The sequence below is a fragment of the Daktulosphaira vitifoliae genome, unplaced genomic scaffold (genome assembly GCF_025091365.1).
Source record: "Daktulosphaira vitifoliae isolate Bord-2020 unplaced genomic scaffold, ASM2509136v1 Scaffold_1, whole genome shotgun sequence".
Taxonomy (NCBI): Eukaryota; Metazoa; Arthropoda; class Insecta; order Hemiptera; family Phylloxeridae; genus Daktulosphaira; species Daktulosphaira vitifoliae.
The window spans coordinates 38901631-38907630 of record NW_026099572.1 but is presented as its reverse complement, the minus strand read 5'-3'; the positions used below and the strand labels follow the sequence as shown (position 1 = coordinate 38907630).

Below are 6000 nucleotides of genomic sequence, written 5' to 3'. Positions count from 1 at the left end.
TTTTTCTAAAATATTTGTTTTTTAAATTTTCATATTTTAAATTATATTTTATATTATATATTATTATTATATATTTCATTATATATTTGAAAAAATGAATTACTAATTTTATTCATGAAAACCTTATAATATGTGTAATTATTAATAAATATCTTTATTAGACTTGATTACTGGTAAGTTAAGAAATTAAACACCAAATAATATAAAAATCTTGACAGTGGACAAATCGGTATCGAAAAATTGTTATGTAATAAGTTAAGATTTTCAACACTAAGAGAAAATTAAAAAAAATAAATAATAATCAAATTTAAATCAATATTCATAAAATAAAAAAGTCTGATTTATTCGTTAAAAATGTATTTATAATTACGTCTATCGACTTGTTTTGCATAATTAATATTGATATTTTAGTTTGGGAGATCAAAAGTTGATTTGTTGATCCCAATTAAAAAAAAAACCCATCACAGGGGGGTCGCGGCACAGTGGTGACGTGGCATAGTTGGATCAAGTATAATGATATCTGACAGTGATTAAAATCACTATCAAAAATAAACGCTTCGATGCAAATCTTTAGATAGTGTTTAATTTTAAAAAAATTGGTGTTTTATTCCAAAAGCTACTTGATCTGCTGGTTCCTTATTAATATCTCGATTAAGATAAAGTATGTCGAATGAAAAAGGGTTTATTAAAAAATATTATTTCTCATAAAAAAATTGTGTGGATCCATAAACTTTTCAATAAGTTATAGCATTATAAAGTTAAATATAATATAAATAATAAAATCGAGAATTTTCACACGAAAATAGCATTCGGTAGCCATTTTCGCCGTGAAGACAAGTCCAGAGGTCAAATTTTTTTTTTTCAAATTAAAGTATATTACATTAGCTTTAATTTAAGATATATATAAAAGTGTTAGACCTTCCGGAACATTTTCAAAAGTTATGTTGAAAAAGTAAATTTTTTGTGAAAAAGTTGTCATTTTAAATNTAATTTTTTGTAAAAAAGTTACCATTTTGAAACCCTTCCTGTGAGCTGTTAAAGAGTCAAATGTTCACAAAATTATATAAAATGATAGGTAAATATCTAAGATATCTATAAAAAAAAAATATATATTCATTTGGTCATTTTTAAAAAAGTTAGAGCATTATTAAGTTAAAAATATAAAAAAAAATTATTTTACAAAAATCGTAATTTTTTATTAACTTTGATGTCAACTTTCACCACGAAGACAAGTCCAGAGGTCAAATTTTTTTTTTTCAAATTAAAGTATATTACATTAGCTTTAATTTAAGATATATATAAAAGTGTCAGACCTTCCGGAACACTTTCAAAAGTTAAGTTGAAAAAGTTCTACTTTCTATATGCATTTTTTATATTTGAAGCCCCCCCATATATAGGGAAATAGTCTGATTTAAAAAAAAAGTATATCCAATGAAAGATGTATATAAATACTACTTCTCATGAAAAAATTGTATTGATCCATACATTTTTTAAAAAGTTATAGCACTTTAAAGTAAAAAATGTAAATTATAAAATCGAAAATTTTCACACAAAAATAGCATTCGGTAGCCGTTTTCACCATGAAGACAAGTCCAGAGGCTCAAATTTTTTTTTTCACATTAAAGTATATTACATAAGCTTCAATTTAAGATATATATAAAAGTGTCAAACCTTCCGGAACACTTTCAAAAGTTCTACTTTCTATATGCATTTTTTATATTTGAAGCCCCCCATATATAGGGAAATAGTCTGATTTAAAAAAAAAGTATATCCAATGAAAGATGTATATAAATACTACTTCTCATGAAAAAATTGTATTGATCCATACATTTTTTAAAAAGTTATAGCACTTTAAAGTAAAAAATGTAAATTATAAAATCGAAAATTTTCACACAAAAATAGCATTCGGTAGCGAACGGCCGTTTGAAGACAAGTCCAGAGATCAAATTTTTTTTTTTCAAATTAAAGTACATTACATTAGCTTTAATTTAAGATATATATAAAAGTGTCAGACCTTCCGGAACATTTTCAAAAGTTAAGTTGAAAAAGTTAATTTTTTGTGAAAAAGTTGTCATTTTAAATCCCCCCCTGTGGGCAGGTTAAGTGTCAGATTTACAAAAAAAATATACCAAATGATAGGTAAAGACATCAAGCATCTATATAAAAAAAAATTATATTGATATGTTCATTTTTGAAAAAGTTACGGCAGTTTTTAGTAAAAAAAATTGAAAAAATTTCGAAAATTAGCGATTTTTAAATTTGTAATTTTTTTGGAGGTTTCCCCCATTTACGGGGAACGAGGGAAATTTTTTCAATTTTGAAGGGTAATATCTTCGACTAGATACAATTTGTGATCTTTTGACGTATCGTTGAAAGAAATCTGTTCGGTGAGTGCTGAGAAAAAGTGGTAAGACACAAAAAAAAAAAAAAAACACATTATAGTAAAACCAATACCTTCTCAGCTTCGCATCGAAGCTAAAACACATGTTTTATCGAATTTGTATTTAAAACGAAAAGTTTCATTTAAATCAAATAAGCAATCGCCTTTTAGTAATAACTGGTTCTTATCTTAATTTGCGCTAACGGCGTTAGCCGTACATCAATAATCGTGACTATTACTTGAATATCGGTAAACTGGACAGTTATTATTAAATATTTAATATTTCCGAGAGGATATATAGCGCTGTCTTTACGTTTATAAATTAACAAAAAATCGGTTGCCAATTGTCTGAATGCCGTGGCCTATCTCTATGTGTATTTAATCTATGTAGTCTGTTATAGACATAAATCTTATAAACATGGATAAAACATTCGTATTTGAGGCCCTTGTGTTTTTGCGGTCCTGAGCTGATAAGAAATTGAGGCCGTTTGTTTACATTTTAATTATAATGAGCACATAATATACTGTTTTAGCTTCGATGCGAAGCTGGAAGGTATTAATTTTACTATAATGTGTTTTTTCTTTGTGTTTGTTACCACTCTTTCTCAGCTCTCACCGAACTGATTTCTTTAAATAAAATGTAAAAAAAAATTTAAGATAGCTATTTTGTAGAGTAGAATTTAAAAAAAATTTTAGTAAAAATATATCTTATTAATATTCAGTAGCGTTTTGAAGTTAGTGAAAATTTGAATTTTCATGTACTATTTTACGGTATTAAACATTGAAATACGTATTGAGAAAAGGACAGAAGAAAACGCTATCTTTTCATGATTACTGTGTATACATATGATGATAGTGTGTATACATTACAAACTTGGCATAAATACCATGATAAGAAATTAGATAAGGCAATTATTACTTATCACTCTCATTCAAAAGTATATTGAAAAGATAGCGTTTTCTTCTGTCCTTTTCTCAATACGTATTTCAATTAGTGATGGGAATTTCGGGTCAATCGAACGATCCGGATCATTTTGATCGGATCGTTCAAATGACCCGTTCATATAACTCGTTCTTTCGTTCATTTCTTGCGATCGGTCACGGTTCTTATCAATTACTCCTTACTATGGTTATCCTGAACGAGTCGTTCAAATTCGCATTTTCAACATGTAACATTACCATGATATCAGAATTTTTACTGATAATACACTTGTATAACCCAATCGGGTTATATATTATTTTTTCAAATACAAATTACTTGAAATAACATAATATGCTGTTATACACGAATATTTTTGTATAGAATAAAAACAAATAATTTATACTAGCGGATGAGTTACGGTACATAAATCCATAGAATTTGTTTCTATAATAAGCGAAATCATTTAAATTATTTGTTTTCATAAAAGGAGTTTTATAGAGAAATAAATTCACCTTAATCAGATATTACAATTTACAGCATCTATGACCAGATTATAAAAGAGTGAGGTGGTTTAATACATCTCACAACAATTATATTAGTCTAATAGTCAATTTTTGTCCTAGTTGCTAAATTCACTAATTCATAGACCTATTTTCGCTTATAAATAATTATATGAATGTAATATTTATGAAATAAATAGCTATATATTGATAATCAAAATTGTTCTTCAAATGAACAATATAGTAGGATACTTGAAATAATCTAACTGTATTAAACCTGCATGATTATGTTAGTAGAAACATGTCACAACTTTGAAAATTTAGTCTGCAGACCTGCAATAAAAATGTTTTTATCACAAACCAAATAGTGTTGCTTTTAAACTCTCATTGGCAATAAGTATTTTTTTATTTAATTTTTTAAAAAANAAAATAATTAATATTTTTAATAAAATGTAAAAAAATTAATTATTGAGATATAGCTATAGACCTAACGTATAACCATTATTTAAAAAAAAAATCAACTAAAAATATTAACTGGATCAAAAGTTATTTAAGTTGTCAGTGAGTGGTGGGCCACTCTGTATATATATATTTTAAATTAAATATAATGTAATATACTTTAATATAAAAAATATGGCATGTACCCAGTGTGACGCGACTCCATTGTGTTGGGTTTTTTTTTTAATTATAATTTATAATAAGTTATAACGTTTATATAGCGTACGAATATGTAGTGTATACTGTAGGTATACATTTCACAAAAATTAATTATGGTGCTACGTTGTTACATATGTCATAAGAGTGCCAATATTAATCTCCATCTATCATTTCATAAGTAAGTTATTGAGAGATTGATATCACAATGTTTAATAAAATGTAGTCTTATTAATTTTATAATGTATTTATAATTATAGATTTCCCAAAGATTTAACCAAATTATTGAAATGGAAAGAATTTGTTAAAATTGATCGCATAACTGAGTGGCAAAGAGTTTGTTCTGACCATTTTGATCCTAGTAGCTTTAACTGAGGAATATAAAATTCTTAAAAAAAGATGCTGTTCCAACAATTTTAAAAAAGTATCTAAACTTGTATTAATATAAATATTTAAATATACATACAAACATACATATGTATTTTGAATTTAAAAAAAATTGTCTCCAGAATTCTTTCTCAGATATGGCTTTATATATTTATGTTAAAACTATTATTATTATTTAAACCTAAATTTTGAAATAGGTCATTGAATATTACTAAAAAAACAAGTGCATCAATTCATATTTCTATTAATGAAAATTTTAATGACTTATCAGTTTCTCCGATCAAAACCCACAAGGTAAGTTTATATCGTACATAATATTTATTTATATACAATGTATTTTGTTATACAATTTTATATTTTCAGTCCTTTAAATAATACTGTGGTGAGTATACTTAAACAAATGAATATTTCAAATAATTGTATTACATTTGGTGATTCAAGTACAGTAAATTCACCATCAAATGAGAGTTGCTTCAATACATACATATAATGTGATGAATGTAAACTAAGCTTAATTTCATCTACTCACAAGAATAGTTTGACAGAAATTAAGAATCGCGGTAATTTCACAAAACCAAGTCCTAATGTTGAGATAATCTGTAATATAACTGAAAAAATATTTAAACAGTACACTAATTTTTTTTTAATAAAAGTTATAACTGAACTATATAGAAGTTATAACATATTTTCTAAAGTAACTTGTGGAGATGATGCTTGGTTTGAAAATGACCACAAAAACAATATGATAAATTTAATAGTGTTGAAGTATTTAGATGTTAGAATGTATCACGAAGTTAGAATAAGAAATGAAGAACGCATTAAAACAAGAGCAAAACTAACAAAAACTATTCATTTTAATTACGATTAATGTTCGTTACTGTTTTACTATATATTTTATAAGTTTTGGAAAGAATAATTGTTTTAAGTTTTACATTATTATACTATTAAATAACTTATACTAATTAATAATTACTGAACATTAAAAAATAAAAAGTAAATGTTATCATGTAATAATGTAAACAAATAGCCTCAATTTACTATCACCACAGTTTTCATTGATAAAGCATCCATGTTTATAAGATCTATGGTTATAAATGGAATTTATTTAAATTATCATTTCAATAATAATATAAGGAAATCTCAATTATTTAAGCAAA

The 6000-nt window shown here is 25.4% G+C and overlaps 1 long non-coding RNA gene across 1 annotated transcript; it reads left to right on the top strand.

Moving 5' to 3' along the window:
• The first annotated feature begins 4458 nt into the window (after nucleotides 1-4458).
• On the top strand, nucleotides 4459-5439 carry LOC126903833 (uncharacterized). Its single transcript, XR_007703619.1, has 4 exons — nucleotides 4459-4637; nucleotides 4717-4880; nucleotides 5041-5137; nucleotides 5207-5439. It is a non-coding gene; the product is annotated as an uncharacterized LOC126903833 (long non-coding RNA).
• Nucleotides 5440-6000: the final 561 nt, after the last annotated feature.